Here is an 11,986-nt window from a genome sequence, read left to right on the forward strand (position 1 = left end):
AGAAGAAGAAGAAGAAGAAGCAGCCATGCTCACCCAGTCACATGGCCATGCCTACCTAGCCATGCCCACAGAACCAGTTGTTAAAAAATTTGAATCCCACCCCTGGGCAGGTGCCAAATACACTGGAGGGATAAAAAGCATCAGAGACACTTCTGGAATACAAGTGCAGAGGCAGCTCTGTCTAGGCATAGTTATTATTCAATCTTTCAGGGTTGGACCAGGAAGTTGCAAGTGTGAAGCATCTCCTTTGGACACAAATGGAGGAAGTGTGTATGATGTCATCAAGGGGCTAACTACATCAGACTCTCTCTTCCTCTTGAAAAATAAATGGATATCAATTCCCTAAAAGACTTCCTATGATTATTAAGTTCCATTATTTTTATAAAAACTAATAGCACCTTTAAAAGGTGAGTGTCAGGAAAGAGAAAGAAAGAAAAAGAAAGAAAGAAAGAAAGAAAGAAAGAAAGAAAGAAAGAAAGAAAGAAAGAAAGAAAGAAAGAAAGAAAGAAAGAAAGAAAGAAAGAAAAAAAGAAAGAAATGAAAGAAAGAAGAAAGAAGGGAAGAAGGAAAAGAAGGAAGGAAGGAAGGAAGGAGAAAAGAGAAAGGAAAGGAAGACCTAGCTACCTAGTTTTGTGAACTTTTGAACATCTATTTATATATCTATTTATCAATCTCTCAAAATTTTAACTTGTGTACAAATTGTATTCCATTTAACTGTAATATAAATGGCAATAGTTTACCAACATTTGAATTAACCACCATCTTAATTAATTTTATTGCTGATTTGCATCTTGGCCCAAAACATAGTCTGGTTAAAATCAGGGTAGGAATAAATTTGGGGCCCAAAGCTGTTTTCTTTCCCCCTAAAAGACAACCGGACTTCCTTGTTTTGTTTTGTTTTGCTTCTCATCAAGAAGCAAAACCCTTTTCAAAGAAAAACACCAAGAAAGTCCAGTTGCCTTTTGGGAAAGGAAAAAACAAAAACAAAAAATGCATTTGAGGCAACCATGACCTGGATAATTGAGAATCTCCGTAGATAATGAATTTGGGAGTTTTGCCATTCAAATTTGAGGAAAAATGGTTCTAGGCTGAACATAGTTTGTCTAATTTCTATTCTTTATACGCCAAATCTGTATGGAGTGGAATCAATTTAATTTTTATTGGAAACTGCACAAGGTAGCCACAAGTGATTTCCTTAAAACAGAAAAAGAAAGAAAATATGGGTATGTTTACAGCACCATCACAGTATATAAAGTGAGTTCTTCTAGCCATTATCTCTTAGGATTATCATCTAATCACAATTATTATACAACAGTTCCAAGAAACATAAGAAACGTATTAAATGACAGTCCCAGGAAATTCAGGAACTGAGTCACATGAGCACATTTTAAATGGTTCCTAGAAATTCAGGAATTAAAACGCTCTGATGTTTTGATAAACACACCTGAGTGTTTTTAGCATTCAAAAGGAAAGAAAAATGCCTTTCAGAAATGCAATAGATTTGGAGTTTGTCCGAATGAGAACAAAACAAAACAGATACAATATGGTCTGCTAAACCACAAACTTGAGATATTCATGAAGCTCCATATCTACTATTATGTTTCCCCCAAAATACGACCTACCCTGAAAGTAAGTCCTAGCTTGATTTTTATACATGTGCCCAATATAAGCCCTACCCCCAAATAAGCCCTAATTAAGATCCCGCCCATTCCAGAGTGGACAGGTAAAAGTTAAGCTAGGGTGGGGATGGGAGGGTGGAGCTGCCCTACTACTTATCTTTGGACAGTTGCATCCAGGCCTCGCACACCCTGACACCTGCCTTGCTGGTCCATTTTTTCTGTAGTCGGCAAGCTGGCAAGGCTTTCCTGAAGGCCTCTGGAGCTGATAACAAAGCTCTGGTTCGATCCTGAGCTCTGTTATTGGCTGCAGAGGCCTTCAGGAAAAGCCTTGCTGGCTGCAGAAGAAGTTCCCGAAGTTCTCCGACAGCGAAAAGGAGGCCTGGGGTGACATGTGCAAGTGAGGTTAGTTGTTAGATGACATCCCCTGAAAAATAAGACCCGGTGCCTTTTTTGATGGCAAAAAATATAAAACAGGATCTTATTTTGGGGGAAACACAGGTATCTGAACCCCACCCTGTGCTTTGCTTAGCTGACGGTGTCCTGGTTATAATTTCCAAGGTCACCTACCAATGATCCAATTGTAAGGGATGATTACAGGATTAAAACCAGTTAATAACAATAAAGATAACAATAAGAAGAAGTGGTAACCTGGGAAAATAAACTATGTCAACCAATTACATTTGAAGAGAAGATTTACATATTTTCCCAGTCTACAAAATTACAGGATTATATGATTAACAGAGTCGGAAGGGACCTTGGAGGTCTTCTAGTCCAACCCCCTCATTCTGTTTAAAACCTCAGTTCAGAAAGCACAGTCCTCCTCCTCTCCTTCTCCTCCATTCCACAAACCCACTCCCTTCTAGCACTGATGATGTTACCTAGTTGGGTCATGAAACGTCTGCAAGAAAACTACCAAGCTCAGACAACACAGCCCTTCTTCTCCTCCTCTTCTCTTCCATTCCACAAATCCCACTTCCTTCTAGCATTGATGATGTTGCTTAGTAGGATCATGAAACATCTGCAAGAAAACTACCAAGCTCAGAGAACCCCAAGGACCCTACAGTCCTCTTCTTCTTCTTCTTCTCCTCCATTCCACAAATCCCACTCCCTTCTAGCGCTGATGAAGTTACCTAGTAGGGTCATGAAACAAGCAAGCTCAGAGACCACCAAGGACCCCTCAGAACATCATCTGTGTGATGACATCATCCACAAGTCATTCTTTCTCCACCTTCCCCAACTCCCTACAAAAAGCCCATGTTCCTTAATCCATCAAGGGATGAGTCACAGACGACTTACAATGCCTGCCTCTTTTCAGTTGGACAATGACAAGTGTCACTTTCATTATGAAATGTCTAAAATAAGCGTTGACCTTTCCTTTTGTCCATGTTTTGACTTGCTCTGCTTCAAAAATGGAAAAGCGACCAATACATCACCTTGCTTTTATTCTTGCCTTGGAACACAACACATGGACACCTCAAAAATATAAACAAGTTCGTACGCTCACACCTACAATAGATGTTTTATGGCATTAACATAGGTGCGAATTTTCAGCTCGGTTGACCAAAGTAAAAGAATTAAGCTTCCTATTGTGAGAGATAACAATCCATGTTTTTTCTTTTTTAGTGGAGAAAAACAATGGCCTATTTATAGGCACAACTCTGAGCATCTCTCTCTGCAGGTATGTTTATTAAACCATATTACAGTTGCCTTTGACTTATGATCACAACTGAGCCCAGAACGTCTGCTGCTAAGCGAGACATTGGTTAAGCGAGTTAGGCCTCACTTTTAGGACTTTTCTTGCCATGATTGTCCAGGGAATCGATGCCATTGGTCAGTTAGCAACCTGGTTGTTAAGTGAATCTGGTTTGCCCTGTTAACGTTCCTTGTCAGAAGGTCGCAAAAGGGGATTTTGTGCAAGGGTGGGCTTCAAAAATTTTAGCAATGGGTGCTCTGCCCGGATGCTGGGTGGGCGTGGCCATGGTGGGTGTGGCTTAGTTGGTCTCCTGCACCATGGTGTGTGGGGGGGTCTTTTTGTCCTCCCCAGACTCTAGAGGATTCCCTCAAGCCTCCAGGAGGGCGAAAATGGCCTCCCTGGGCTCCAGAGGCTCTCTGGAAGCTGGAAATGGGCCCATTTCTGGCCTTCTCAAACTTCCAGAGGCCCGTTTTTCACACTCCCTGAGCTTCCTCACACTCCCTGCACTTACCTGCATCCGAAACAGGCCATATGGGGATTCCTTTGGAGGGCAGGGAGGGGTCGGGTGGGCGGGGCCAGCCAGGAATAGGATTTGGGGGTTCTCTGAACTACATGGAAACTGCAAAGGTCATAACTGTGAAATACGGTTGTAAGTCATTGTTACTTTGAACGGTCACTAAATGAACCATTGTAAGTTGAAGACTACCTGTACTGCTTTTGCTCCTGCTTTATTCATTTTTTTTCTCGTGAATCCAAGGACTTTTCATGGTCAAAGAAGTCCTCACAGCTTCAGCCAAGGAAGAATGGATGGAAACTGAACAAGGAGAACCTGGAAATAAGGAGAAGCTTTCTGACAGTGAGAACAATCCACCCATGGAAGAGAAGTTGCCTTCGGAAGTGGTGGGTGCTCCCATCAATGGAAGCTTTCAAGAAGAGACTGGACTGCCATCTGTCAGAAATGGTGTAGGGTCTCCTGCTTAGGTGGTGGGTTGGACTAGATGACCTATCAGGTCTCTTCCCACTCTGTTATTCTTTCTGTTTTTAATCTGCTAAATACACAATGTTTAGAAAACCCTAAATCCTTCAGTATCACTGAACAGAACATGACCCCAACATTAATTTATGGAAGACTACTTCCCAATGCATCCATAAGACTTGTGTTATTCACTGATGCGGAACGGAGGTATTGTTCCAGAGCAATGTTATGTTTTTCCTTTAGACTGGGTTGAGTCTGCTTGGGGCACTCTACGTGTAATTTGGCAATTTCCCCAATTGCAAAGCTGCTGAAGCTCAGGTTTGAGGGACTGCCCTAGTTCTGGCATTTCTCTTGCCTTGTAACATGATCTGAAAGACAACTCCATTTCCTAGGGAACAGGTAGAAAGCCGTCCAAATAAATCAAGCATGATGATTGATCTCAAGTATAAGACTTCTGCCTAGGTATGCTCAGAAGCTGAACACTTAATTATCATGACCTTGAAATGTCTAACAGCCAAAGTAACTCCACTGAGAAGCCCGGGGTTTGAAGAGTTATTAGATGTGCCAGTGTTAGATTTATGTTTACGTTCATATGTACAAGATAGTTCCACAGGAGCTTTTTTTCAAGAAGTAATTGAACTTTCTTTGGTTTTCTTTGAAGACATTTCACTTCCCATCCAAGAAGGATAGTGGGGAATGGAAGGATTTATACTCCTTGCAGACAGCTGGTCATTTGCATCCTCCTAATGAGTCATTGAGGCCACTTGGAGGTTTATCTGTGTCCTCAGGGTCACCTGAGTGGTGCAAATGGGTGTGGAGTCTTCTTGGAATGGCTGAGATGCAGACAACCCAGATTCAACCCCAATAGCCTGCACTTGTGTCCATCAGTGAAGGGACACAGGGAGGAAATATACAGCAGAAAGCACAGCTCCAAATATAGTCCTTTCGGATGTTAGAAGAAGGCTCCACTCCCATTTGCACCACTCAGATGACCCTGAGGACACAGACAAACCTCCAAGTGGCCTCAATGACTCTCTAAAAGGATGCAAATGACCAGCTTTGTCTGCAAGGAGTATAACTCTTTTCATTTCCCACTATCCAGTCAGAGCTGAACAAGCTTCTTGGGTGAGAAGTGAAACGTCTTCAAATAAAAGGCAGAAAAGCCAATTGCCTCTGGAAAAAAGCACCTTTGGGATTTAGGGAAGCAGTAATGGTTTAAAAGAGGGGTCAAAGAGGCCATCAATGTCAAAATTGAACAGCCCTCTCTCAACAGAAGGAGAGGGATATGATATCAGACTTGTGGACTTCAACTCCCAGAATTGGAGCTAACATGACTGGAGGGGGAATTCTGGGAGTTGAAGTCCACAAGTCTTAAAACTGTCAAGTTTGAAGACCCCTGCTCTAAAAAGATGCAAATGACCAGCTATCTGCAAGGAGTATAAATTCTTCCATTCCCCACCATCCAGACAGAGCTGAAAAAGCTTCTTGGGTGAGAGGAGAAACATTTAAAAAAAAACCCAGAAGGTCCAGTTACCTCTTGAAAAAAGCACTTTTGGGTCAACCACAACTAGATGACTGAGAATCTCCATAAACACATGTCACTTAATATTGCAATTACTAAATGGTTTGGTGAATTGTCTACATATTTGCTTTCTTTTTCATTCTAAAAGTCTCATGGCTGGGCCAGGAGGATAAATTCCATCTCAAATCCCACAGAACAACTCTTAGATGCACTGGCAGGGGAAATGTTGTGATTAGCCGGCAGCAGGTGTGGACAGCTGAGGAGAGCAAGGACTCAGATGAGGGCCCAGGAGCATTAGGGAGTGGACTGCTGCCTTCAGAGATTGTGGGGGCTGGCAGCAGTGATGAGGAGGTTCCCAAGGAGCCTGTGCCAAGCACATGTGCACGCAGGATTGCTCGGAGGAAAGAGCAGCTACAACAGCATGGGTGACTTGGGAGTAAGGCTGCAAGGTAATGGCCCTTCCTTCAAGAAGATAAAAGCCAGCTGTGAAAGGAACGTACTTTGCAGAAGGCAAAGACGTTTTGAAACTCTAGCCTCGTGAACATTCCAGTATCCTGAGTTTGTATTTGAAGATTCTTGTATTGCAAATTATTTCTTGTCTGTTATCTTTTGGCAAGTCTTGCACAGGCTTGTGCTTATCACAGCTAATTATTTTGCAAAAGCATTACAAGGTTTCTGTTCCTTTTGGATTGGGTTTGATTTGTTGGAAAAGACCGTGGGTCACAACAGGAAATGACAGTTGTCCCTGTTTTTAAAATAGGGGCCCCTTCCACTAACTTGTCTAAAAAGGAAAGTAGTTCATATTTGCACACATCAGCCCTGCCAGCAGTTGGAGTGCATATTTTTTTGGGTAGTAACATGAGATAGACTTTCACATTAGAGAGCATGCCAGGAAAAAAACATCATCGTAGTTGCCACAGAAACAGTATAAAAGCATTGCAACCACAATGCCAACAGAATACCGAGTGTTCTCAGCTCCTACAATTTTGGGAAACTATGTCCTTCCCTTTCGTTTCTCCTGCTTAGGAAAACATAGTTTCCACCTTAACTGCAGAAATGTCTGTTTTATCCTTTCATTTTGTAATCCAGTTCTTTCTTCGGCATCTCGTTTTTCATTCCCCTGTTTACTCTTCCAGCTCTCTCTGACTTTCCCCCCTTCTTTTCCATTCAGTTCCTTTTCCTGTGGCACAATGCCCTCTCCACTTCTCACACCCTATCTTTGCTGCTTCTATTAGATTAAAATCAATGTACTATGTGAATGGATGCAGTGGCTCAGGGGCTAAGACGCTGAGCTTGTCGATCAGAAAGGTCGGCAGTTCAGTGGTTCAAATCCCTAGCACCACATAATGGAGTGAGCTCCCGTTACTTGTCCCAGCTTCTGCCAACCTAGCAGTTCGAAAGCACATAAAAAATGCAAATAGAAAAAAAGAGACCCCTTTGGTGGGAAAGTAACAGCGTTCAGTGCACCTTCGGCATTTAGTCATGCTGTCTCTTTAAACATGACCACAGAGACGTCTTTGGACAGCACTGGCTCTTCAGCTTTGTAATGGAGATGAGGAGTGCCCCCTAGAGCCAGAAACGACTAGCACGTATGTGCGAGGTGAACCTTTACCTTACTGTGTGAAAGTCCAAGTGCCCACATGAAGTTCCAATTAAGCTGTTTTATTCCTCCTCATGCTTATGTACAGGGATATTCTCAACTAATGGTCAGCACATCCTTGAAGCTAGCAATGGAATTCAAAGGGAGATAGACTTAGTCTGCTTGTGACTGTGTAGGGATTCCAGGCTGATTCCTCGTTTCACTACACCTCCAGTTTCCGCCTCTGTGACAGTGGTGGGCTACTGCCAGTTTGGACCGGTTCTAGTGAACCAGTGGATCCAATGATCAGCTGCCCCTGCTTACTTGCCCTATCGTGTCCTATATTTCCGTCTTCTGGAGTGCACAATCCCATCCAAGAAACTGAAGAAGCTTCTTGGATGGGAAATGCATGAGCAACTTATACAAACATCTCCCTGCCTCCTCAGCAGATGGGGATCATTCTTCCTCTTGGCAGTTACATAGGACAATTACTGACAAGATAATGAGCCACGCAATAGTAATTGTTAGAAGAGGACACTTATGAGTCCCATAGAGGATTTCTTAAGTTCCAGGTGGCTCAAGATCTCAACATGGTTTTAGTGACAAGGATATATTTTACTGAGAAGTTATTCCTGTGGTGGGAGATGGCTGAGCATTTGGGTTTCTATTAGTAAGTAGAGGGCAGCTATGGATTTCTTCTATGTACATACCTATCAGATGATATATATTAAAATATATTTTCAAGGTCTGTTCTCTGCTTAAAGAAACTTGGATTCTGATGGTTACAAAGAACATGGAATCATAGTGCTGGAAGGGACCTTGGACCTAACCTCATACTAACCCATTCAAGTGGTTATGGGTAGAAACTAATCAAGGAGAGAAGCAACCTAGAACTAAGGAGAAATTTCCTGATAGTGAGAACAATTAATCAGTGGAGCGGCTTGCCTCCAGAAGTTGTAAATGCTCCAACACTGGAGGTTTTTAAGAAGAGATTGGACAGCCATTTGTCTCAAATGGTATGGGGTTTCCTGCCTGAGAAGGGGGTTGGACTAGAAGACCTCCAAGGTCCCTTCCAATTCTGTCATTCTGTCGTTCTGTTATCCAGTTGTTTTTGAAAATACCCATTGATGGAGCATCTGCGAGAAAGATATTTGAAGAATCCATATTTATCATTCCTAATTAACATATCCATTAAGTTCTAGATAAAATAAGATCTTTCCCTTAGGAGTAGGAACCAAAAACCAAAACCACAGTTGCAGAAAAGGGATTTAAAGATATAGGAAAGGCATTGGAAAAAATAAAGACCTTTTGTTTTAGTTTCCATCAATGCAAGAATTCTCAACAGTACCACTTTAACACTATAGCAAATACATAAAATAATAATGAGCACTACTCTGGTTTTCTTTCTGATTAGTTAGTGTACTGTGAAACTTGAACCAGCATGTTGAGTTTCCTATTTCATGTTTAAAAAGCCCTTTGCTACAATTGCATGTCAGTGCCACCAAGATAATTCTGCTGTAAGAAATGTGCTTCTCTAATGCCTCATAATTTGCAGGCAACCATTGTAAACAGTTCAGTGCAAGCAGATTTTTTTTTGCTTCTAATGAGTTCTGCACCTTGAAGTAATATTGCAAAATATTGATCTGAGTTGGACATCTTTTTTTTTAACATATGTTTTACTAGCTGATAACCCAGCATTGCCCAGGTATTTATTTATCCTAATCCTGTATTAGACAAGAAAACCTTGTAGTTGGGATTCACACTGTTGTACTGTCTCTCGCGTAGCATCACAAATGGTCTATTCCTCTCCTCAGGAGCTTGTTGTCTATGCTGGTGTTTCATTTTTTTTACTGCATCTGGCCAATCGCCTGACGTTTCCTTGGAGGGCTGAGAGGGAGCTCCCTGGTGGAGAACTAGAGTACTGTGAAGCCGTCACCATGGCAAGCCCATTGTCCTGTACAGTAGAAGCCATTTTAAGGCATATACACACCCCGAGGGGTATTAGGGGTTTCTTACCCCCCACCCCACCGTATTTGTTTCCAGAGGGTGTCATCTGTATACCAAGTTTGGTTGAAATTGCTCAAGGAGTTCCAGGCATTATGCTGGAACACACACACACAACACACACACACACACATTTATTTACATATATATTGATTTAACAAATTCCATGTCTGTTTGAACAGCGTATTGTCTGGGCACAATTAATTTTAAGTAAAGATACAACAATAACCAAAGTCATACTAATAATCTTCATAAACATATCACAACATAATAATACCATTAGTTTTTCCACCTTGCAAAATTTCCAACACAAATTTGTATTATCTTTTTAGATTTCTGTTTAGTTTCTAACCTCTGTTTCTGCCAGTTAACCATTGGTAGAATAAATCATATGTTTAAAAAAACATTCTGTTTCTTCCTTCCCTTTTATCTTGAGTGCCAATTTATCCATCTCAGCACATTCTGAGATGGGCATCTTTTGTGAATATTACATGGCTGGGGGCAGGGGCGGGCTGCTAACACTATGGCTGGTTCAGTGAACCACCAAATCCCACCCCAGGCTGGCCCTGCCCACCCCACTTCCTCCCAGGAGTTCTCACTCAGGTCCATTCACTTGATGCGGGAAGTCTCTTCTCCCTTCACTCATTGGTTGGCTTCTCCCCAGCAGCCAGCTATAAAAGCAGGCTGCGGGTCCAACCAGTCGCTGATCGCTGCGAGCCAGTTCCAGGCGTGGCAAGCACGGTCAGCCCCTTTATTGTTATAATAAAAAGTATTGTTGCACTCATGCTCTGGTTCAGCCTCTCTTTTCCCAAACTTAACACTGGCGACGAAGGTGGGATGGCTACCAGAAGCACCATGCAACCGCTGAGTCACTAGCCGCCGATCCGCAGCCAGAGAGAGCGATCGGCCGATAGCAGAGCAACGCTGATCCGCAGCCAGAGAGAGCGGTCAGCAAGCAAAAGAGCAAACAAAGAGCAACGCTGGTCCGCTGACAGAGAAAGCGGCCAGCAAGCAATAGAAGCAAACACTGATCCGCAGCCAGAGAAAGCGGTCAGGTTCGAAAGTTAGAAGCGTCTGTAGCCGCTTGTTAGCCCAGCTACAGGGAAAGTGAAGCGCTGTGAGCCGCAGCCGCTCATTGTTTCAGGCGCGAAATTCAAACGGCTGTCATTTGAATTTCAAACCTAAAGAGACACAGCACAGTGCTGTAGTCAAGTCACTGACACCCACACAGGCGCGAATTCAAACACCACCAACGGCTACAGCCAACGTGGCTAACCCAGAGAGAGAGAGAGGATAGCGAAAAGCCTCTCCAGAGCTGAAATCACTTGCCTACCACAGGCACTAAACCTTGCCCTGCTGTCCCAGAGAGATTTTGTCCACAGGTTGTTCTCAGCCGGTCCCATCACCATGAATTCCAATCCAGTCTTCCCAGCGTTCAAACCAGATGAAGAGAAGTGGGAATCATACAAGAACCGCTTTAATCATTATATCGATGCAATTGGGCTGGCGGATGCTGGAGAGCATCGGAAAAAATCGATTTCCTGATCTACTGTGGAGCCACCGTCTTCGATACTGCCACAGCCCTCGTAGCTCCAAGGGAGTTGAAAACGTTCCGTGGTCCGAGCTGCTTGAGATCCTCACTAACCACTATTCTCCCAGGCCCTCACAGATCGCCAGGAGGTTCACTTTCCGTATGAGGAAGCAATCGGACAAAGAGACCATCAATCAGTATATGGCCGCTCTCAGAACAGCAGCACTGCATTGTGGGTTTGGAACCTACCTGGAGGACATGCTCCTCGATCAATTAGTCTGCGGGTCAAGGACCTCCACCTTCAGAGGCGCCTCCTCGCAAAAAGACCTCAATCTCGCACAAGCGGTCGAGGAGGCCTTAGCAGCGAGCTGGCAGCGAACTCAGCCACCGAAATACAGGGCCCGAGTGCCAAGCTGACATCACTCCCAGTCCACTCCGAGGAGGTGGTAGCAGAGGAAACCTCAGTGATGAAAACGATGTCCACCGCCTCTCCAATGACAGACGGCCGCAGGTAGGGGCCAAACAAGAAAACATCGGTCCACCCAAGCACATCACCCTGTGCCTAGCCTGTGGTGGATCTCATCAAAGGGCCACCTGCAAGTTCAAAGGAGCCACCTGCAATAACTGCCATAAAAGGGGGCACATCGCAGAGTCTGCCAAGCCCCTCAAAGCTCAACACACAGGCACCCCCCTCTCACACTCGGGGCCGCAGAGGCAAGTATTGAACTGTCGCACGCACCACCATGCCAAGCACACTTGCCACACTGTTAGTAAAATTTCTCTCTCCGTTTCCCTAGAAGGTAAACCGTGCCGCATGGAGGTTGACACAGGGTCAGCGCTCTCAATTATCTCGTGGAACACCCTCAAGAGACTCCAGCCCAGCCTGTCCACTAGCCGGCTCCAGAAGTGCCAGTTTAGCCTGAAGGACTACCAGGGAAGACCATTCCTGTGATCGGCAGAGGCAAGTTCCTTGTCAATTTTAGAACTTTTAAAGGTCACCTACCTCTAGTGGTAGTTAACGGCAATCTACCCACCTTATTGGGGCTCGATTGGTTTCCCCAT

The sequence above is a fragment of the Pseudonaja textilis genome, chromosome 5 (assembly GCF_049901715.1).
Source record: "Pseudonaja textilis isolate UNSWEBS1 chromosome 5, rPseTex1.2, whole genome shotgun sequence".
NCBI lineage: Eukaryota > Metazoa > Chordata > Lepidosauria > Squamata > Elapidae > Pseudonaja > Pseudonaja textilis.